Source organism: Sus scrofa, chromosome 15, assembly GCF_000003025.6.
Source record: "Sus scrofa isolate TJ Tabasco breed Duroc chromosome 15, Sscrofa11.1, whole genome shotgun sequence".
Taxonomy (NCBI): domain Eukaryota; kingdom Metazoa; phylum Chordata; class Mammalia; order Artiodactyla; family Suidae; genus Sus; species Sus scrofa.
The window spans coordinates 70,010,929-70,036,241 of NC_010457.5; positions in this window are offsets into that span (position 1 = coordinate 70,010,929).

A 25,313-nucleotide genomic window follows, 5' to 3' on the forward strand; every position below is an offset into this window, starting at 1 on the left:
TTATTAGAGAGGATGTGAATGGAGGTCTGAGTGAGACTACAAAAGCCCTACACTGCACTCGGGTATAATGGGGCGCTTTATAGGGAAGGAATACTGTCTTTGGGGTATGAAGGACAGTTTAATACAACATCTATTGCAAAGGAACAAAGGAGTTATGTAGCTCACAAATTAGGGTATTCACATCCAGATATATTAGTGGTGGAGTGTAGAGAACGGAATTCAGTGTAAAATGATCTTGTCATCCAACACAGCACACTGTGGAATGTGGCATTCCTTGGATGTAAGTTGTACAGTCATCAAAATAGATGTACAAGTCACAAATAACTGACACTCTGACTCTACAGCGATTAGCTCCCAAAGATAGTAATTCTTAGTGGCACTAAAAATAAGATGAGACATCTATGATTAAGCAGGAAATGACAAATGCAATTCAAGATACTATATATTCCAGTTGTCTTGGTCGCTCAGTGAAAATTAATTGAGGATAATATTTTTTAAGAAGCATAAGGGGCACAGCACATACAATGTGGAGTCCATGATTTATTGCCATGGTTTAAGTCACCACTTCAGACAGACAGTCAAACCTCAAATCTCTATTGTTTGATAAGCCATGAGGTGGGGAAGAGGGGCAGGAATTGAACAAAGACTCAAGAACTCAGCACCATGCTATAGGAGCTCCTTGTCAAGTGGACAGGCCAACAGGTAAACTACAGTAATATACTTCCTCTTCACCCCTGAAATTAGTAAGGTCACGGCTAGTTTTATGTTGCTAAATCCTCTGGATTTACTTTCAATCCTTGATTTACTGTGACTGTTACATTTGACATTTGCATTTGACATTGTTAACCACATACTCTCATTCCCTTGGCTTTCCCACACTCAACCTTCATAATTTTGTCCCAACTCCCTCTAGCAACTCTTCTTTAACCCTGCTTTTTGGACTCCTTTGCCTTAGCCTACTCTTTACATGGAGGTATTCCTCTTAGATCTGTCTTCAACCATTTGTTCTTTCCGTTCTAAACTTTCTATGTGGATAATAGCAACTATTCTTGTGGTTTTAATTATCTGTACAGTGATGAGGCTGGCTCTCCAGCCCCAGGTCTGATTTCTCCTCTGAGCCCAGACTCATGAAACTTACTCTTCCCTTGAAAACCACCTATATCCCCCCACAAGCATCCTGAACACAGTGTGTCTGTCCACTTAAAAATACGCACAACTTAAAAGTTGAGAGTTAGGTTTTATTAGAGGCAAAATGAGGACAATAGCCTGGGAGGCAGCATTTCAGATAGCTCTGAAATACTGCTCTAAAGAGGCAGAGGGAAATGTCAGTATATATGCAGTTTCGGTGAAGGGGGAGGTACATGCAACCAAGTACACATTTTACAGAACTTAGGTGCTAGTCTTGTGAAGGTTACTGCTATTCATGAGGAGCAGATGTCACCATGAAGTTTTTTGTGCTTTTCTAGATACGAGGATATACAAGAATTGGGCTCATAAAATTTTCTCCTGAAAATATCTATCTAAAGACCTGTTCTGCCAGTTATCCCAGAGCACAGAGTGCCTCACTCCTGATCTCCACCCTGAGCTCCTTTCAGGGGGTCCTGAATGTCAGCAGCTGCAGTGGCTCATGATTCAACCCATATAAAGGTGGATGGCAAGTGCCAATCTCCAATTCACATGTCCAAAGCTGAATTCATAGTATTCGCCCCCATCTCCCACATTTAATCTATTCTGTTTCCTATTTCCTTATCTTAGAATGGCATTGTCACCCAAACTGTTGCTTAACTCAGAAAGCTATCATTCATTCTTCTCATTTATGCTTTATTACTAATCAGTCACTAATTCCCATCTTAAATCTATAGATTTATCTCTATTTTCCTCAACCACTTTCTTGGTTCAAGCCACCACGATCTATCATTATGATTATTGCAACAGGCTTCTACCTTGTCTCCTTGCCTCTAGTTACACTCTCATGTAATATTTTCTCCCCAACATATTTTTTAATGGCCACACCCATAGCATATGGAAGTTCCTGGGACAGGGACTGAATTTAAGCCACAGCTGTGTCCTTTGCCACAGCTGTGGCAACACTGGATCTTTAACCCACAGAGCCAGGTTTGGGATCGAACCCGTATCTCTACAGATACCAAAGTCTGCAGTCAGATTCTTACCCCACTGCACCACAGGAGGAACTCTCTCCCCAGGTTTCTTTCTAAAATATAAATCTTACTAGGACAAAAGTGTAATGTGTTTTTGTAGGGTGAAGGAGAAGGCAGAAAAGATAGATATTCTGCACAGCATGATACTGTGAATATTCACACAATCCATCAGCAAATCCCATTGGTTCTATCATCAGAATATGATTTAAATCAGATTCTCTGCTTAAATTACTGCAATAGTCCCTAATTAGTCTCCCTGTCTCAGCCCTTATTATCCTAGTCTATTTTTAAGAGAATAGTCAGAGCAGTAGTGTTACACCTAAGTCAGAGTGTGTTGTGTCTCTATTCAAAAGCCTCTAGTGCTTTTCCATTTCATTCAAAGTGAAGCCAAACTCTTAATGTCCTACAAGGACTTACCTGACCCAAATCTTGATTTCATCTGATTTTATTCCCCACCATTCCTCCTCTAGTTCACCACAGACTCAACACTTAGCAACACAGACCAGGAGAATTGAGTTGGCCAATGTGTGGATAATTTGGAAACCATATCCAGGTTATGCAATTATCTGGTTTGGAAAACTTCAGCAAATTATTTAATTCCTCTGAGCATCAGTTTCCTCATCTTTAAAACTAGGATAAAATGCCAACTTCCAAGGGCTTTTGTGAGGAAATCTGAAATGTAATGAGATATATGCCTGCCATGTAAAATGCACTGTAAAATTTTATTATTTTTTCCTAATTTAATCATCTTCAAAGCTAATTCAAGGAGGATTTCCTACTTTGAACAAAATTAATCTTTCCTGAAAACAGAGTTATATTTATTAATTTTTAAGCCTAGTAGTTCATATAATGTCCTATAGTAAGTAGATCAGATTTCAAAATGAATCCTTCTCATTTGTGTTATTTTATCCTCAGAAAGTTCACTGAATTGTTTCCTTTATCATTACAATTTAAGAACATATAGAATCCTATTATCACCTGTAATCTTGTTACAGTTTTCTCTTTTTAAATTTTCTCAAATAATTTTTTCTTTTACTTTTTCTTTTTTTTTTTTTCTTTTTTCTTTTTTTTTTTTTTTTTAGGGCCATACCTGCAGCATATGGAAGTTCCCAGGCTAGGGGTTAAATCGGAGCTAGAGCTGCTGGCCTACATCACAGCCATAGCAATGCCATATCCAAGCTGTGTCTGCAGCCTATACCACAGCTCACAGCAACACCAGATCCTTAACCCACTGAATGAGGCCAGAGATTGAATCTGCATCCTTGTGCATACTAGTCAGATTCATTTCCACTGCACTGCAACAGGAACTCCATAATTTTAATATAAAAGCAAAATGTTAACATAACACATTGAATCAATTTTTTGAATTGTATTGGAATTCCTTCAATAGATTGTTAAAATGCACCCTGGAAGAACTCAATTATTTAGGATATAGACTTTGCAGCAATGTCATGAGCTTCATATCACACATTCAGACAGAAAGAAGACAGGTCTGTGTTCAAATCCTAAAAGCTTTGAAAACAACCTTGAAAACATTACCTAACCCCTCTGAGTCAATTTCTTATTCCACAAAATAGGGTTAACAAATAGTAACCACCTCATAAGAGAGTTTTGAGAATTAATAAGATATGCAAGTAAGACAGCTCAGCAATGTTAACAAACACTAGCAGAGGTGAGGGTAATAGTAGTGACAGTAAATTAGTCTCCTTACAGTAAGACTAGGATTCTGAGAAAAAAATGTTGAATGATCCTGAAAACTCTTTATTATAATTGCTCTCTCCATGCTTTTAAGGGGCAAACAAGTATTTCTTTACCGATTTTTATCATTTTCTTAAATTCTCACAGGTGAATCAAGTATTAAACGTATTTTTTGATAGCAAATCAGCATGAATGAGACAGTGTTTTTGAAAAGTCAAAGGATAACACTCAGACCTCTCCAACCAGATTTTTCTGAGGCTGAGATTCATTGTCATAAGAAGAAAACAGTCATGGAGAGACTTAGTTTTAGAAGATGTAGTTCCCCTCTCAGCTCTAACACTCACTAGTTGTGGGCATCTAAAAAACAAAAACAAAAAACAAAACACATAAAACACATAACCTATTATGTGCTCCAGTGTCCAATGGGGGTAAGGGGCAGAGAAAAGGATACATTTCATATGGTCCCTGACCTTCACACCACTGAACAATGGTGAAACACACCCAAAGTATCTGTTACCACTTATTTATTTTACACAAACTTATTAAGAGCCTCCTGTGTGTCAGACACTATTCTAGATAATGAAGAGATAACATTGAATAAAACAGTCAAATAAATAAACAATCAAGAACTTGATTGACCTCACTGAGCTTATATCCTAGTGAGCAGAAACAGACAAAAAACAAAATATGCAAGTATGATATGCAATATATTATATATTTATAAGTTCTATAGAGAATATAACGCAAGGAAGGAGGACAGAGGCCTAAACCTTAAATATGTTAAACTCATAGGCCCTCACTGAGATGTCATCCCAGCAAAGACATGAGAAGGCGAGAAGAAACTAAGGCAGATATTTGGAGTAAGAGAATTCCAAGAACAGTAATACAAAGGCCCTGGAGCAGAACATGTGTGATGGGTGTGGGAAGCTGCAGAAAGGTCTTGTATCCAGGGCAGAATGAGAAAGGAGATGAGACCAAAAAGAGGGAAGAGGGGCCAGATTTTTCAGGGCCCTGGAGACAAGTTTGTGAACATATACCACTTGGTATTACAGGGACATAATGTGTTGAAAATAAAGTATAGGGAGAGAAGGGCAGAAAACAGAGACCCAGCAGGCACTCCTGCAATGATCCATGAGAGAGGTGATAATGGAAGTTATAAGAAGTTATCTGATTCTAGGTAAATTCTGAAGGTAGAGTTGCCTGCATTTACAGGCGGATAGGAGGAATCACTCTTAGCTTCATGCTTATCGAGTTTGAAACATGCAACAGGAGTCTAGGTCTCTTTTTTCTCTCTTCTTACTACCTTTAAATATGCATACAACCACAGATTAATTTTGTCTGAGAGGTTAGGAAATACTGCATAGGAAAAATGACATTTACAGTGAATTTGTTCTTAAAGAATGACTAACATTTTCTGGCTGGGAGAAAGGGAAAAAGACTCCAGGGTTTTTACAGTGAGTAAATCATTGGAAACTTTGACAAAACAAATGTCAGTGGGGAGTGGAACATACTACATTTACAAAACATGTGAGAGTGTTGGTTCATGGTCTGATAGGAGAAGGGTGAGTGACCATATATACATATGTGGGGTTGGGCCAGGAGTTTTTGGTTACATAATACTGAAATTAATTCAAATGATTTTACTTAAACACAGATGCAAGCATGGCTGCATCCAGGATCAGGAGAAGAAATATGTTTTTAGAGCTTGTTCTATTATTCTCCATTTCTCAGCTCTGCTTCTTGTATATAATGCCTTTATTCTGCTGGCAGGCTTTCTTTATAAGGTGACAAGATGACTGTAATAACTTCAGTAAAAAGAGGAATTTGCTTCTCCCACTCTAATATTCCCCACCAATGCAAGAATTCCTGTTGCAAGGGAAAGGGCAATAGGATTTTTTCACCCTGCAGCCCATGCCCATTCCTGGATGCTTTGGAATGGTGGAGAGGTGACTGATTTCCTCAGGGAAAATGGAAGTGCTGGACAGACAAAACAACAGATGAACATTCCAGTTGGCAAAGGAATTTAGATCAGATAAAAAGTCTGATGAGCCAAGGGAAGAAGTCTGCATTTTATCCAAAAAGCAACCAACAGATTTTAGGCTAGGAATTAACATGATAAAGTTCACATTTCTAGGCATCAGTGGTAATAAGGAACAGATTGGGTTGGGAAGAAGCTACTCAGTGTGGTAGATTGCATCACTGGTTCTAATTCTTTATTCATCCCTGTATCCATAGCCATTGCCATATGACAAAAGAAGCACAGTATATTTCCCCACTCCTTGACTTTGAGTACAAATGAACGTGACTTGTTTTAGCAATAAAATAAGGCATAGTGAGTTTCTAGTTCCCAACCTAGAACACAAGAAGCCTTCAGAGTTTTTGTTTCCACTCATGTGGCCCTATAATCACCATGTCTGGACTAAATTCCTATTCTAGAAGGAGGAATAAAGACAGGTGTAGCAGAGTCAAACTGCCCTCCCCTTACCCTAGCCTCAATCGACCAATGACCAGAGAGACAAACAAGCCAGCCAAGATCAGCAAAACCCCTGAGTCCAGCCAAGCACAGAGATCCACTGATTTATGAAAATAAATTATTCCTGTTTTAAGCAACTGAGTGTTGAATAATTCGTTGTAACAAAAGTGTAAGTTTGGCCATAATTAACTGGATACTTTCAGAGCTCTGATGTTGGAAGCTGTTATAATAAAAACAAGAACTGGCAGGCACTAAATCAAGACTGTTGCAGAAGACAGTCATGATAGATACTTAGCAAGTATCTTAGGATGATAAATGAGTTTCCAATTTAATATGAGGGTAGAAGCAGAGAGAACTGGAGAATTGGAAGTGGCAATACCCAACTGCCCCTGGAACTGGGAACCCAGTTTAAATGATAAAACAGCAAGTAAATGAGGCTAACCAAGTTAATAATATCAATAGGAAAAAAATATAGAATGTGAAACAATTAAGGTGATGGAGCTGCAATAGTGAGTCATAAAGATTAAGAGAAAAAGCAAAGTGTTATGTTGCTGAGGCCATTGGAGAAAACACTGTAATGCTTATTTCCACAATCAATTATTACAGGGAAATTAATGTACTACATAAGTATTTTTTAAAACATATTTTGGCAATGGATAACTTAGTGGCAATTTTGATAAGATCAACTTTAATACAACGAGAAAAAGGTACCAGATTGGGATGGGTTGAGTGTCAGTGGGAAAGAATGGCAGTAGTAGGAAACTTTCACAAAGTTCAGTAATGACAGGAGTTCATTTGAAATGTCCAAAGGGTACACAGTGTAGCCTAACAAGATGAAATAGAAGACAGAGGAGAAGATGACCCAAGGATAAAATTTGCTTTTCAAAAATTTGAGGCCTAAACTAGATGATGATAATGATGATGATTAGGAACTTACAAAGTGAGAGCAAGGCAATAATAACAATACTCAGGGAACTGAGCATTTTACATATATTATCTCATTTAAATTCTAAAGTAGCCTATGAAGTACAAAAAATTATTATAGATGAGACATCTGAGGCTTAGAAATATTAAATAACCAGACTAAAGTAGGGCAAATTATAGGAGTGGAGTGTTCTGACTTTGGAACATTATTTTTTTTTACTACTATAATTACTCTAAAGTGCTCTAAAGTACATAGTTTATAAAATACTATAGAAATGAATGTGTATACGTGCATTGTATACACACACACATAGAGGGAGTATGTAGATTAATTTCACTTTACTAAAGAAACAGCCCCTAAATGATTTCCTATAAGTTAATAGAGAAATTTAAAGAAGTGATGAATTATCTGAAAGTTGAAGATGCCAGGTAGTGTTTCTCTGCAGATGGCTAAATGAAAATGTTGTTTTGTACTTTGACAACTATGGACATAACATATTCAACTATGAAAATACTAGATCTAAGGAAATCCAAGTTGTAAGCACCATAAATAGTGGTCATAAATTCATCTATAGTGGTTGAATAATTAGTCATGAGTTATTTTGCTTTTTAAAAAAATAATTTGAGGACTAATATATTCATGTACAAACATATTACATAGGAAGAAATAATTTAAAAATATTTCTAACCTATTATCATTTTCCTTTGCTTTAAAGAACTTCTTTTGACATTTCTTACAGGTAAGTTCTACTAGCAACAAATTCCTTAAACTTTTTGTCTGAGGAAGTCTTTATTCTGCTTCATTTTGAAGGATAATTTCACAGGGTACAGAATCCCAGTTGATGTTTTTCCCCTTAATATCTTAAATATTTCACTCCCTTCTTGCTTGCATGGTTTCTGAGAAGTCAAATGCCATTCTTATCTTTGCTCCTCCACAGGTAAGATGTTTTTTCTTCTGGATTTTTCAAGATTTTTTTTTTACCTGTGATTTTTTTGAAGTTTGAATACCACATCCTTATGTGTAGTTTTTTTGGTTTTTGTTTTTTGTTTGTTTGTTTGTTTGTTTGTTTGTTTTGAGACATTCATCCTGCTTGGAGCCCTCTGAGTTTCCTGGATCTGTGGTTTGGTGTCTGACATTGATTTAGGGAAATATACAGTCATTATTGCTTTATATATCGCTTTACTTCTTTCTTCTCCTTCTGATAGTCCTATTACATATATGTTTCATCTTCTGTAGTTGTCCCACAGTTCTTGGATATTCTGATTTTTCAGTCTTTTTTTCTCTTTGCTCCTTCATTTTGGAAATTTCTATTGATATATCCTCAAGCCCAGAGATTCTCTTCTCAGTGAGTCCAGTCTACTAATGAGCTCAACAATGACATTCTTTATTTCTGTTACACTGGGTTTTGTTTTTTGTTTTTTGCTTTTTGTTTTTCGTTTTTTTAATCTCTAGCATTCCCTTTTGGCTCTTTCTTTGAATTTCCACCCCTCTGCTTATGTTGCATATTATGTGCATAATATATGCTATTGAGTTTTCTTTCATTTTAATTGTTCCTCATTGAAGTCTTAATATTTATTGGGCAATTACTGCAGACTAGATTTACAATAATTTAGATTCATTTGATATCTACAGTTTTAAGATGCCAATCTCAGATGTAAAGCAAGTCATAGCAACATAGCATTATATTTCTCTACTTTTTGGTCAGGGTTTTTAGTTGCAAACAACAGAGATCTTCTCTGGTTAACTTAAAGTGAAAAGGAATTTATTGAAAGGGCATAAGTTAGCATGAATGATAACCAGAAAGGCTAGAAAACAGGCCTGGAAAGAATCCAAGGGAGTGAAAAATAGCCAAAACCCTCTCTTTCTGTTTAAGATGTCACCTAAGGACACTTATGAACTCTGAAGAGATCAAACTATAAATCCTCAAACCACCAGTTTCACTACAAAAACAATTTCAATGGAACTTATTGCCTTTGTCTCATGCACCTAAGATTCTAACTCTGAGTAGAAGCACCTGACTAGACATATATAGGTTCCTTGCCTTCCTCTCTAGGTGTGTGAGAGGTGAATTATTTGCCAATGCTATGAATGCCATTTACATTTGACAATGGAAGGCACTGTGTGTTTTCTACAGCAAACTTAACTCTGGGTTAAACTTATTAAGAAACATAAAATAAAACTAGCAGTACCTTAAGCCCATACCACCTACTAGTTGGGGAAGGAAGTTCAGAAGTCCACTATGTGTCATTAATCATCTACATAGAAATAATCAAATATCTAGGATTAAGGAGCATTTACTACCGTAGTTTGTTGTGGTCTAGAAGGATATCTAGAGTCAAATTCTGTCACAATTCTAAGATGCTTATCATAAGCTTTTTAGAAATTATCTGAACCTGTTCAGTCAGAAAATTGGGCTGTAAATGCCATGATACTAAATATTTCTTTAAGATATCAAGAATGAATAAGCATAAATCAGGTTATAAATTCTTCAAGAACAGCATTTTTTACTGTAGTAGTGCCATATTTCCAACTGACACCTGTCCTAATCTCAGACCATGCATGCATAGCTTCATGCAATGTGCAGCATCAAGTTACCAAACTTCCTGAATTTTGAACAAAGACAAAAACAAAACTTAATTTGAGATATTTAAAAGTTTAGAGATTACTTTATTCAAGCCAAATTGTTCAACTCTTATCATAGTGTAACAACCAAGTTTTAAAACCTTAAAAAATAAGTTATCCATGCAACCATGTTATTTCAGTTTTCACGTGTTCTTTTGTTTCTGGTCTTGAATACCATATCACACCTACATCTCTCTCTCTTTCTGCTATAGGATACAAACCGTATTACAGCAGAGTTTCAAAACTGCCAAGCATAGAAGCAGATAACTGTTCCCTTGATGTTCACCTTCAGAAGTTCTTCAGGTTGTCTTGCTTGTCTACCCAGCCCCTATCAGAGAGCAGCTCTGTGATGTTTGCCTAAAAAGTCATTTGAAGAACAAATAGCAGAAAGCAAGATTGGGCTATAAATTAATATGCCCCTACATTAGCAAGATCTTTCTTGCATTCAGCATTTTTAACTGGGATTAAAATTTTAAGCAATTTCCAAGATCTTAAGAATTAGAAAATCTCCTTGTTAATTAAATGCATTTAATTATAGGATATTGATTGCTTCCAGACAGGAAAAAAAATAAGAAAATATTGGAGTATTAGATGGTATGAGTAGGGAATATTCTAATAAAAGGAGAAAGCAGGAATTAATGAATCTTAAAAAAAGCTACATTTCAAAAAGAAGACAATTTTTACATTGCTACTTTCATGTAAACTGGATCAGAAGTTGTTATGATGCAAGTAAATGAGAAGTATTCAGTATTTGTATTGAGCATCTATTTTGTGGCAGGAGCATGTGCTAAGGGATGATGTTCAGATGAGAGAAAAAATAGTTCCTACCCCCAAGGGTTCACATTTTAGTGTATGAAGAAAGAAATGCAAGCAAATGAAACAAATGATATTCAAAGGGATGGTACTATCTTTTGTAGGTGTGAAATATATTTTTAAAGTTAAGATTGTTCAGAATCTTATATTTTAATGTTTCCATAGATTTAGCCAAGTATTGTTTTATTTGATTTAATATCAGAGCAAAATAAAATAATCTCAAACTCTACATACTTGGATTTCATGCCATGTGCATAGTTTTTTATTTTGGTTTTAGACTAGAAACCAAAAGAAAAATTATACTTCACATATTTCACAATTTTTTGAGTAATGACTAGATTTTATTTTTATATCTTTAAAGAACAACAGTTTTTGCTGGCAACAGACATTTGACTTAGGTAAAAATCCAGTTCTTGCCTGGGAGGCTCTATCAATAAAGAGAAAATGAAGGACACTAGGAAAAGGTGTGTGACTCACATTTTGGGAAAGTAGCTGTTGTTAGTTTCAATTTTCTTCAATTAGGATGGATGTTAGTAAGGATGTTAACCCCGTCATTCTAGCTTAAGTCCAGCTTGGATAATTACATTCTGCCTACTTAAATTCTCTTTGGGTCCAAAGAGATTCTTCATTCTCATCTCACATTGTTGTGTGGCGTTTTTGCACGCGCTAAACAGAGGTCACGTTTAACCCTGGGAATGGTAGTATTTCTGTGGTGAAAACTTGATCCTTCTGCATAGTATCAGGATAAATTCACTTTTAGGGTAAAGGTTTTAGAACATGTAATGTAATAAAGTTAAAGAAGTCATATGGTTTTCTTAACTAAAAATACCACACACGCACACAAAAAAATCCAATAGAATGAATTATCTCTGACAGGGTCTCTGCAGTAATGGAAGATTTTTTTAGTTTGCCCTAGCTGCAAATGTAAGATCATTATTATTAGATCTTTAAAATACCAACAAGCAAAATATGAAGAGATTTAAAGTCACCTTTAAAATCACCCCAAAAGTTCAGTCTCAATTATCTACAATCAATGTCATCCTCATTGGCTAGAAATTGGTACCAGAGAATAAATTCTAAGAAGAGGAAAATTTAAAAGTACAATTGATGCTGACAGTTTATCAATGGAAGTACATTTCTAAGCTGTGCTCATCTATGCACCAAACCTCTGTTTATTTTTCTGCTCCACTTGCTTTGCGCTTTTGCTGCATTTTTGTAGGGACATTAGACATTGCTCAAGAGTAACCTTTCCTACAAATACTTCAAACCCTTTCCTACAAATACTCCAAAGATTTCATTTGGAGATATGCATTGAGCTTCATGTACTGTGAAATAGCAAAAATTTTTACAGACATTTAAAAGTTTTCATGGAGATTTTTTTCTGTCTGTAACACCTTTGAATAAAGCTGCTGAAAGTTTACATCCCTTAGACTCCATTTTAAAGACAATATATGTACATTACACCTATGACAATATATGTACAACTATGTACATTATACCTATATATTATAGCATGATAAAATTACCCATGTAAAATAAATATCAATTTTTATAATATGTTAAAAATAGACAAGCTGACAAGAAAAAAACATAAAACACTAATAGATAATTGGACAAAAATAGGTACAGGTGACTTATAAAGGTATAAAGAGCACAGGCAACTTACAAAAATAACAAAGAAGACATTTTCAATGTCCCAAGAATTACAGTTAAATAACCAGCATATAATATTTTTGGCAAATAAACTGTCAAAAGATGGCAGCACTCATACTGATGAGGATGTAATGAAGTAGACACTAGAATTGCTGGTAAGAATGTAAACTGGTACATTCCATTTGGAAAGCAATTTGGTAATATTTATCAAGAGCCTGAAAAGGGTCTTATTCCCAGTAATCCCATCTGCAGGAATCTATTTTTGGAAAATAATTCTTTAAACAGGTAAAGACTTATGAACAAAGTTGTTTACGGTAAAAAACCATAAAATTGCAATCAATAAATCAATAAGTAAAGGAAACACTAAATACCCAACACTAGTCCCCAGAGAGCTTACATTTATTTGTGTGAGAAAAATAACAAATTATGAATGTGATATATAAGTTACTTATATAGTATATTAGATGGTGTTAAGTGCTAAAGAAAAAGAGAAAGTCAAACAGGCTAACAGGGAATGGGAGTAGGGGATTAAGGAGGGGGAGGCTGTAGTATTAAAAAGGGGTAGTCAGAAAGGTCTCATTCAAAATGAGCTGAGCAAAGCTTGAAGGATGTAAGAAAGTTAGTCTCACAAATACCCATGGAAAGAGAATTCTATAGAAGAGGTAGCGTTGTCAGGGTGGTCCAAGTAGGGTGAGCAGAGGTGAGAGGCGTACATGAGGATTTGGAGGCAGAAAATAGCCAGAGTATAGGGACTTTGTGAGTCATTGTAATGATTTACACTTTTACTTGGAATGACACGGAAGCTCCAGACATGACTTTTTTTTTTTTTTTTTTTTTTTTTAAATTTTATTTTCCCACTGTACAGCAAGGGGGTCAGGTTATCCTTACATGTATACATTACAATTACAGTTTTTCCCCCACCATTTCTTCTGTTGCAACATGAGTATCTAGACATAGTTCTCAATGCTATTCAGCGGGATCTCCTTGTAAATCTATTCTAGGTTGTGACTGATAAGCCCAAGCTCCCGATCCCTCCCACTCCCTCCCCCTCCCATCAGGCAACCACAAGTCTCTTCTCCAAGTCCATGATTGATTTTCTTTTCTGAGGAGATGTTCATTTGTGCTGGATATTAGATTCCAGTTATAAGTGATGTCATATGGTATTTGTCTTTGTCTTTCTGGCTCATTTCACTCAGTATGAGATTCTCTAGTTCCATCCATGTTGCTGCAAATGGCATGATGTCATCCTTTTTTATGGCTGAGTAGTATTCCATCGTGTATATATACCACCTCTTCCGAATCCAATCCTCTGTCGATGGACATTTGGATTGTTTCCATGTCCTGGCTATTGTGAATAGGCTGCAATGAACATGCAGCTGCATGTGTCTCTTTTAAGTAGAGCTTTGTCCGGATAGATGCCCAAGAGTGGGATTGCAGGGTCATATGGAAGTTCTATGTATAGATTTCTAAGGTATCTCCAAACTGTTCTCCATAGTGGCTGTACCTGTTTACATTCCCACCAACAGTGCAGGAGGGTTCCCTTTTCTCCACAGCCCCTCCAGCACTTGTTATTTGTGGATTTATTAATGATGGCCATTCTGACTGGTGTGAGGTGGTATCTCATGGTAGTTTTGATTTGCATTTCTCTTATAATCAGCGATGTTGAGCATTTTTTCATGTGTTTGCTGGCCATCTGTATATCTTCTTTGGAGAAATGTCTATTCAGGTCTTTTGCCCATTTTTCCATTGATTGATTGGTTTTTTTGCTGTTGAGTTGTATAAGTTGTTTATATATTCTAGAGATTAAGCCCTTGTCAGTTGCATCATTTGAAACTATTTTCTCCCATTCTGTAAGTTGTCTTTTTGTTTTCTTTTGGGTTTCCTTTGCTGTGCAAAAGCTTTTCAGTTTGATGAGGTCCCATGGGTTTATTTTTGCTCTAATTTCTATTGCTTTGGGAGACTGACCTGAGAAAATATTCATGATGTTGATGTCAGAGAGTGTTTTGCCTATGTTTTCTTCTAGGAGTTTGATGGTGTCCTGTCGTATATTTAAGTCTTTCAGCCATTTTGAGTTTATTTTTGTGCATGGTGTGAGGGTGTGTTCTAGTTTCATTGCTTTGCATGCAGCTGTCCAGGTTTCCCAGCAATGCTTGCTGAATAGACTTTCCTTTTCCCATTTTATGTTCTTGCCTCCCTTGTCAAAGATTAATTGACCATAGGTGTCAGGGTTAATTTCCAGATTCTCTATTCTGTTCCATTGGTCTGTCTGTCTGTTTTGATACCAGTACCACACTGTTTTGATGACTGTGGCTTTGTAGTATTTCTTGAAGTCTGGGAGAGTGATGCCTCCTGCTTGGTTTTTGTTTCTCAGGATTGCTTTGGCGATTCTGGGTCTTTTGTGGTTCCATATAAATGTTTGGATTGTTTGTTCTAGTTCTGTGAAAAATGTCCTGGGTAGTTTGATAGGGATTGCATTGAATCTGTAGATTGCTTTGGGTAGGATGGCCATTTTCACAATATTGATTTTTCCAATCCAGGAACATGGAATATCTTTCCATTTTTTTACATCTTCTTTGATTTCTTTGATTAAGGTTTTATAGTTCTCGGCATATAGGTCCTTTACCTCTTTGGTTAGGTGTATTCCGAGGTATTTGATTTTGTGAGGTACAATTTTAAAAGGTATCGTATTTTTGTATTCCTTTTCTAATGTTTCATTGCTGGTATACAGAAATGCAACTGACTTCTGAATGTTAATCTTATATCCTGCCACTTTGCTGAATTTATTAATCAGTTCAAGGAGTTTTGGGGTTGAGTCCTTAGGGTTTTCTAGGTATAGAATCATGTCATCTGCATACAGTGACAGTTTGATCTCTTCTCTTCCTATATGGATGCCTTTGATTTCTTTTGTTTGTCTAATTGCTGTGGCTAAGACTTCCAAAACGATGTTGAAGAGCAGTGGTGAGAGTGGGCATCCCTGTCTTGTTCCAGATTTGAGTGAGAAGGCTTTCAGTTTTTCCCCATTGAGGATTATACTTGCTGTGGGTTTATCATAAATGGCTTTGATTATATTCAGGAATGTTCCCTCTATACCCACTTTGGCGAGGGTCTTGATCATGAATGGATGTTGAACTTTGTCAAATGCTTTTTCTGCATCTATTGAGATGATCATATGATTTTTGACTTTTTTTTTTTGTTAATGTGGTGTATGATGTTGATTAAATAGTGTCCTTCTTTGTCTTTCTTTATGTCTTTTGTTTTAAAGTCTATTTTGTCTGATATGAGCGTTGCAACTCCTGCTTTTCTGTCATGTCTATTGGCATGAAATACTTTTCCCCAGCCTTTCACTTTCAATCTATATGTATCTTTTGTCCTAAGGTGAGTTTCTTGTAGGCAGCATATTGAAGGTTTTTGCCGTTTTATCCACTCAGCCATTCTGTGTCTTTTGATTGGGGCATTCAGTCCATTGACATTTAAGGTGATAATTGATAGATGATTATTTATTGCCATTTGATCCTCGTGTTCCAGTTGATTCTATGGTTCTCCATTCTTCTTTTTTTTTTTTTTTTTTTTTTTTTGGTTGGATGGTCTCCTGTTATTATCTGCTTGAGTGTATTTTTTTTTTTCATTTTTTGCAAATGCAATATTTGGTTTTGGCTTGTGGTTGCCCTGTTTTTTAAGTATGCTAACCCCTTCCCATAATTGTGTGTTTTAGTCTGATGGTCCTGTAAGTTCAAACACTTCATTATTATATTAAAATTAAGAAGAGAGACATACATACAAACAAAAAGGATTATTTACCTCCTAACATCCCTTGCCCACATTTTATGGTTTTGATGACTCTTTTATTTTTTTCTTTTTAATTTTATTTTGTTTGAAGCATGTTCATGATTAAATCTGTATGCTGGCTTATTTGAGTGACTGCTCTCTGATTGCATCTTCCTCAGTCCTAGTTCTTCCTCTTCTTCTTCTTCTTTTTTTTTTTTTTCTTTTCTTTTTTCTTCCCTTTCCTTCCTTTCTTTTTGGTTTAGAGAAGCCCTTTCAATATTTCCTTTAACCTGGGTTTTGTGTTGCTGTATTCTTTAAGTTTTTGTTTGTTGGGAAAAATTTTTATTTCCCCTTCTATTTTAAATGATATTCTTGCTGGATAAAGTATTCTAGGTTGCATATGTTTTCCTTGTAGCACTTTAAATATCTCTTGCCATTCCCTCCTGGCCTGTAGTGTTTCTGTAGAGAAATCAGCTGATATTCTTATGGGGGTTCCCTTGTAGGTAACATTCTGTTTTTCTCTTGCTGCCTTTAGGATCCTCTCTTTATCACTAACTTTTGCCATTTTTATTATGATGTGTCTTGGTGTGGGTCTGTTTGGGTTCAGTTTGTTTGGGGCCCTCTGTGCTTCTTGTATCTTGAATCCAGTATCCTTTAGATTTGGGAAGTTTCCAGCGATAATTTCTTCAAATATATTTTCCATTCCCTTATCTTTTTCTACTCCTTCTGGAATTCCTATTATGCGTAGATTGGCCCGTTTTATATTATCCCATAGGTCTCTTATATTGCTTTCCAGTTTTTTGATTCGGTTTTCTGTCTGTTGACCAGATTGAGTGATTTCCATTATTCTATCTTCCATATGACTGATTCGTTCTTCTGCATTATTCATTCTGGTTTTTACTGCCCCTAGTTCAGTTTGCATCTCTGCAAATGAATGTTCTAGTTTTTCTTGGCTCTTCCTTATATTTTCTAGCTCCTTTCTGAGGGTATCTGCATTGCTGTTCATATCTTCTCTTAATTCCTTCAGTATTTTCACTATTTCTCTTTTGAACTCCAGGTCTGTCAGACTGCAGAGATCAGTTTCATTGTTGACTGTTTTAGGTGAGTTCTCCTGTTGGTTTGACTGGGGGTGGTTTCTCAGCTTCTTCATCTTGCTTGTTGTCTTCTTTCTCCTGAGGGAGTTGTACTCTCCTTTATCGGGTAGTGTTTGCCTTGTCACTGCCCTGGAATATTTCCTGAGGGCTGTCATTGTTGGTCAATCTTTTTTGAGGCAGTGTGGCTTTTCTGGAGTGTTGATGGGACTAACAGTGTTTCTTTGAAGCAAAGGAGGACTTCCTGAGGGCAGACAGGACTGGGAGGTCCACCCCACGATGGTAGCAGATTTCACTTGGTTCTCAGCACCCCCTGGGGTCTTGGGCGGGTAGCAGGGCCCTTGGAGACTCAAGACGTTCCTCCCCAGGGCAGCCCGACTCAGAAAGACCGTCTGAGATCTTTTCCCGATTCGGCCAGGCTTGTTGCAGCTTTTCTGGGCTGCAGGGGGTCCTGCCTGGAGCTGGCAGTCCTATGCAGCTGGTCCACTAGGTCTCAGCACCCCCTGGGGTCTTGGGCGGGTAGCAGGGCCCTTGGAGACTCAAGAGGCTCCTCCCCAGGACAGCCGACTCAGAAAGACCGTCTGAGATCTTTTCCCGATTCGGCCAGGCTTGTTGCAGCTTTTCTGGGCTGCAGGGGGTCCTGCCTGGAGCTGGCAGTCCTATGCAGCTGGTCCACTAGGTCTCAGCACCCCCTGGGGTCTTGGGCGGGTAGCAGGGCCCTTGGAGGCTCAAGAGGCTCCTCCCCAGGACAGCCCGACTCAGAAAGACCGTCTGAGATCTTTTCCCGATTCGGCCAGGCTTGTTGCAGCTTTTCTGGGCTGCAGGGGGTCCTGCCTGGAGCTGGCAGTCCTATGCAGCTGGTCCACTAGGTCTCAGCACCCCTTGGGGTCTTGGGCGGGTAGCAGGGCCCTTGGAGACTCAAGAGGCTCCTCCCCAGGACAGCCCGACTCAGAAAGACCGTCTGAGATCTTTTCCCGATTCGGCCAGGCTTGTTGCAGCTTTTCTGGGCTGCAGGGGGTCCTGCCTGGAGCTGGCAGTCCTATGCAGCTGGTCCACTAGGTCTCAGCACCCCCTGGGGTCTTGGGCGTGTAGCAAGGCCCTTGGAGACTCAAGAGGCTCCTCCCCGGGGGAGCCCGTCTCAGAAAAACCGTCGGAGAATTAGTTCGATCTATTCACGGCCTGGCTAGTCTTGTTCTAGCTTTTCTGGGCTGCAGGCCTTTTCTAGGGGGCTGGTGGTGTTTGGTGCTGCTCTGTGGAAGTGTAGCCCCTCCAAAGGGCAAGCAGGCCTGTGCAGGGAGAGCCCCTGCGGTGGTAGGCTTCAGGCAATTGTTGAGGCCAGCCCTCCTGGATGGCAGGCAGCCCCAGGTTCGGCGAGAGCGTAGGGGGTGGCAGGGGTGGGGGGAGGGAATGCACTGGGAAGCACAGCTTTCTGCTAGCTAGCGGGCCTGTAAGCTTGCTGTGGCGTGGGGGGTATTCTATGGGGACCCACCCCTTCTTCTCTCCCCTCCCCAGCACGGGCGCAGACCAGGCTCTTCTCCCAGGTTCCCTCTGAGGCGGCTTTCCACTTCCCCGCCCCTAGAGTATTGCTCCCTTCCTCTGCGACAGCTTTGTTTTCTAGTCTCCCAGGCAGTCTCTGCCCCGTCAAATGGTTTAGAGACCTCCCAAGCAGTTTCCGCTCTTCCCCGCCCCCCTAGCCCGGGGACTAACCTTCGGAGGCGAGGTCTTGGTGCCCAGCCCCCCCCCAGGCGTCCCCCGGCCCTTTCTTGGGGACTAACCTTCGGAGGCGAGGTCTCGGTGCCCAGCCCCAACCCAGGCGTCTCAATTTTTGATGACTGTGCCCGTAGTTCAGATGGTCCGTTGGGTTCTTGATCGTTTTTCCGTACTCCGACTTACTGCTACACTCTTCTCTGCATCTGGAGATTCCTCCGGTTCGTTTGATCTTTCCCCCGGTAGGAGACTTTCCAGGGTGCGGGATCCCTTTCTCCTCCGCAGTTCCCTTTCGGGAGCGCCCGTCCCGCTCGGATTCACCTTCTCTCACTCTCCTCTTTTCTCCCGTTCTGCCCAATAATGTCACGAACTTCTTGCCGTTATTGGAGTTTAGGTTCCTCTGCCAGCGATTGGTTGTTGTTCTGTGCGAGTCATTTCTTCTGTAGATGTGCTTTTTTTGTTGTGTTTGTGGGAGAGGGCGAGCGTGTCCCCCTACTCCTCCGCCATCTTGTCCTCTCCCAGACATGACTTTTGAGCATGAAATGACATGCTCAATTTTAACATGTTTTCAGTGTATCAATTTAGCTAATGGGTTGAGAAAAAAATAGTGGGGCAAGAATAATATCAGAGAGTCCTTTTAAAGAAACTATTATAGTTATACAGATAAGAGATAATGGTGGCATGAACTAGGGTGTTATCAAAGGGAATGATGAGAAATAATAAGATCATGAAAATAGTTTGAATAAAGTGTCAATAAGATTTCCTATTGGAAATTAGGAATAAAGGAAGAGTAATATATCATTCTAAGGTTTCTGGCCTGGGTAACTCGAAGGGCAGACTGAAGGTCAACTGAGCCAAGAAAGGCAAAGGAACAGGTTTGAGGATGAGAGAGATCAGGAATTTCTATTTTAGGAATGTTGATTTGAGGTGACTACTAGACATGGTCAGAGAGATGTTGAATAGGTAGTTAGATATATGAATCTAGAATCCAGCACAGAAGTAAAGAAGAAGACGCAAATTTGGAAGTTGTAAAAAAAAAAAAAAAAAAAAACTGGGAATTCATCAGCATATGGTTAGTATATAAAGTAATATCTCTGAACAGATCATCAGGAAAGTAAAGGTAAGGGCAGAGGAGAGAGATACAAAGCCAGAGCTCTGGGATTCTACAAAGTTAAAGAGTTTATGTAGAAGGGGAGGAATCAGAAAGGAGCAATCAGTGAGGTAGGAAAAATAAAGTATACTGTTCCTGAATTTGAATGAGGAAAGTTCATGAAAATGGAAGTGATCAATTGTATTACATGGTGCTGATACTCAAGATGAAGACCAGAAATTGATTATGGTGTTTAGTCACATGGAGGTCACTGGTAACTGAGGTGAAAGCAGTTTTGTGGAGTAATGTGAATGAAATTTCATTAGGACCAAGTTTAAGGTAATATGTTTAGAGAAACTCAGAAATTTCTATCAAGGAAAATCACCTTAAGAATTTTTTAAAATGTTTTTCTATTATCTGTGATGGACTACCTCTGATGGTTATTTTCTTCCATTTTATTTATTCCTACTTCAGCTACATTCAGAAAATGTATGCTTAAATTGAATAGTGGCTCTAAATACAACTTCGTTAACCTCCAGTCAGGAGTATGTAAAAAGATAATCTAAGTTTCATGCCCTCATGGTTAGTATTTAGATTACTGCAATGCTACTTTTAAGATCTTAATCAATATTATTACTAGGGGAGTTCCCATTGTAGCTCAGTGGTTAACGAACCCAACTAATATCCATGAGGACGCGGGTTCAATCCCTGACCTTGCTCAGTGGGTTAAGGATCCAGCATTGCTATGAGCTGTGGTGTAGGTCACAGATACAGTTCCAACCCCATGTTGCTGTGCCCGTGGCATAGGCTGGCAGCTAAAGCCCCGATTTGACCCCATATGCTGTGAGTGCGGCCCTAAAAAAAAAAGACAAAAAATATTATCAGAAGACAAACAAATATACAACTGGCTTTACTCAGTAACAAAGTTCGATGCACTTGACTATTCTAATTAAGATATGTTAACATTCTATTTTAGCTTTGAGCCCAACCTATGCATCGGCTTTCATATCATAACTCACTTCTTAGGTCCTCCATGGAGAACACTGGGTAGCTGTAAAAGGTAAACCCTGTTCTTCAGAGGCAGTCCTAAATACTAATGGATCATCAGACCATCCCGGATAGTGAGTGGGAGGCATGGGAGGAAGTTCTTTGTCAGTCCTCAAGTTAGCTCCCTTAAAGATGGATAGTACTCTCAACTCAAATTTATCCCATCTAATAGCCCACTGAGTACATTAAATAGCCTCAAAGACTTGGGCAAAGAGATCAAAAGGAGGACATAGATTCTTAAAGACAGGAGAAGTATTGTTGAGGGTGGGCAGGACAAAGTAGCAAAAAATTAATAATTACATAAATAAAAGGAGAAATTAAAGAGAACAAATTAAGGATACTAAGAGGTTAAGTTACTTAAAATGTACATCATAAAGTCTCATATAGTTATGATATTTTAACATCATAAAGTTAAAAGGAATGGGTTTATGTCTGGACTCAGAATCCCTACAGCCAAAGAAAAGAAGAAAACAGAACAGTTATAGGATGCACGCATAGATTCAACAAATGAAACTTTCTCTTAGCATAAGTAAAATCTTCACTCCCCCACCTACACTGCCACATATATAACTTCATGTATTAATGGAAAGGATATGTAAAATGCAGTGAATTCTATCCTCAACATTCTACAGTAAATATAATACCGAGTTTTATCTAATTTTTGTTTATCAAGTCTCTCAATAGAATCAATGCAAAAATCCAAAAAAGCATTCCTTATTTCCATTTCAAGTTAAGGAAGAAGTAGGGGGGAATTCAAGCGAGCTGTGCAGCTCTCTGATGGCCTATTAGACCCAAAATTAACATTTAGAGTATTTAAGATAATCTAGAGGGATGGTTCTCAATTGGTGACATCCTTCACCACCTGGCTTACCCCCTACCAGGAAGGGAGCATGAATCATAATGTGAGTTCAAAATTAAAATATTATTTAATATTGACAATATTAAATAATATTCTTATTACAATACAATATCAATAGAAAGTATGACACAACTTATTGATTGGCAAAAATATGCAGAAAATAATTATACTCAATAGATAAGATTTGAGCCTATGAAGTATGAGATTTTATATTTATTAATAGGAGCATTGACTAAAGAATCAGTGAAACACTGATTTTGATAAATAGACCACATATTTCTTGTGCAGTATTCACTGTAGCAAATTTGAGACTATATTCTGGCAAGAAGTTAGAGTGCTGAAATTCTGTTATTAAGGGCAGATACATATGTTTAACAACTAAATGAGCTAAAAATAAAGTTTTCCTCCTCCTTAAACCTTAACTGATAGTCCCCACATCCACATAGAATCGGGCCACAGGAAATTTATGTAAAACAAAAGCATTATCTTTTCTAAACAGTTTTGGTTTCACTTTATAGACAAGCAACCATCTGTACCCTGGCATATCTCTTCTGTCAAGATTAGCATTCAGAGAACAGTCCTATTTAGATAGTTCTGTTGATCATCATTTGGGAGCATTATTATATTAAGAATACTCAGATTTTTATAAGAATTTGGTAGGCAGGTAAAGTCTCATTGTCACTTACGAATACATTTGTTCTTAATCCTTCCTTAAATAGAAATTTTCTAAATCTCATTATATTCACTCTGTTTTGAAGACAATGTGGTTTCTCATTCTGCGTGGAAAGAAATCTGGCCAACTCCAGGAAGACATAATGATTTTGAAGAAATTGTTTTATGCCTACTCAAAGACATGAACAACTTAAATAGAGATTTTAATAATAACATTAGCTTAGTTAAAATGACATTTGTTTAGACTGGTAAAATCTAGACCAACAGATTCTTCTTTTGGTTCTGATAGTGATAAGCAGACAGTTGCCATGTACCTACTTGGAAAAAAATCAAATGAAAGAATGCTTGGAAGTTAAATGATTTCAGTTCTACTTTCTTCACAAGCCACGTATTTCCAGCCCAGAATAAGAAGACCAATTTTCTCTCTCTACACTCCATTCTTGCTTTCAATCTTCAACCCTGGTTCCTAAGCCCAAATCTCAGTCTGGTATCCTGGTGGGATGTTATTGTTTTCCTTCCTTCAGTGAAAATTATATAAGAAAACCCCCAGGGTGAATGGTTAGGTGAGTATCACTGAACAACAAGGTCTCCTGGATCCTACATGTCTCAATGGCACTCTCAGCCATTAGCAGTTGCTCTTGCTACTCACACACCAACAGCCTGCCATGCTTTCACAGCTCCTCCAAAGAACAGCAGCATTTACAGAATCCTGAATAGCTCCAGGAATCCTTTACTACCTAAAATCAACTCTAGCCTCCCTTAAGAATTTCAGAGGTAGCTCTCAAATTTTATTTAATGAGCAAAGTAAAATAAGCCTTTTTGCAATGCCAAAGTCATATCGTTTTGTGAAGAAAAAAAGTCATCACCTCTTAGATGTATAAAATGAACACAAGTTTCTATCAACTACAGTGTCACATTTTTATCTATTTCCCTGGAATTGTTATTGCTATTGCTGTTGTTGTTTGAGGCAGACTAAACATATCTCCCTCCTGGCAATGATCAAATACAAGTACCTAAATAAGAGTTTTTCTTGTGTCTTATCAGTTGTAAATTAAGACTATGAAATACCCCTGAGCCAATTATAGCTCAACAACCTAGATTAAAGCTAAAACTAGAGTTATTCTACACACACACAACTTCCTTACTAAACACAATTGCTCCTTTTTGTGCCACATGAGTTTGTACTATAAGCTTAATTCTAATATCAACATCAATTTTGTTCTCTCTTTGTTTTTATCCCCATACAGTATTCTTAAGGTCTAACATTTTGCATTATCTTATGATTTAGGATCATGACTCAAAAACATATTATTTATTAGCACTTGTACACTTTCCAGACTTTAGAAGAAACTAAACCATACTGGGATTTATTATAGCATGTGATGCTACTGAGATCAGAAACAGACTACAGAACCAACTGAGGAAATAATTTCCTTAGGGAATTTTTTATACCAGTTGTGTTGAGTGATCAAAATCCTTTCTCCTCATTTCAGACTCCAGCCACTGGACTGTGCCAGGTGGAAAAAGGTAAGACCTACTATGAAGAGCAAGGTGTCATCAACCTCTGTAGTGATGACTGGAATATATTCACCAGAATATATTTTCAATGCATTTTATCTATGGCCAGCTGCCTCAGCTGTCAAAGTGCCAAATTCACAAAAAGTAAAGGACCCCATTACATTTTGGTAGTGTAGAATTTAGAAAAAGATAGAAATGAAACCACTGAACCCATCCAGCAATATGAGTTTGTACTGAATTAAAATTAGTAAAATAGTTGGCATTTTTATTCTATCACATGAAGTAGTCCTTGACATAGTAGAATCAATTCTCCTCTTCACATCCTGCTGTGTGTTGTCCAGGAATGATCTAACTCATCATCTGAGGTCCTTCTCAAATGGCTTCACTTCTTGCAGCTTTCTCTGAGAACCAATTCTCCCATAGTTACCCAGATAAAATGAATCATTTCCTCATGAATTTAGACAGTATATTACACAAATCTCAATTTTGAGCACTTTCTACATTACATTATGTCCTTCCACCCACATATATAAACAGCTTCCCATGTTTTGGAAGCTTCCCACTACACAGTGTGTTTGCACATAAGTAGAGCTTTTGTTCTTTCCTAGTAGGCCGTGAAGACAGTACTCTGTTTTATTATCCTGAAATTTTCATTGCCAAGCATCATGTTTAGTATAAAGAGCTCAGTAAACATTTGTTTCAACTCTCTCTCTTGTTAGTTCTGCTTACAAGAAAGATGACTGCCTTGTATGAACTGTATTATTTAATATTTAATCAGTATGCCCCCAAACTATGATATTATATAAACTAAGCAATAACAGAAATAATGAAGAAAGGTAAAAATTCATTTTCTTCAAAATGAAATGACATATTTAAAAGAGCCATAAAAACAATATGGGTGCTTTGATATTTGTCTTGCATTTTTTCAGACTTTCTAAAGTTTCATTTATTTATTTTTAAAAGCAATATAAGCAAATACTCACCAATTTATAAAGCAGTTGAGTGAGATCTGAGTTTTACTTCCAAACTTTTTTAACTAAATGGATTTATATCTTACATTGTTTTTAAAACAGTACTAATTATTGATGCCAACCTCAGATTATTGATATGTAATTATGATTACATTTAAGGGTATGTACTCTTCAAAGATATAAATAATACTGATGAACTAACAGACACATGATGAACATACTCCAAGGGACATAGTTGGAATTGTTATTA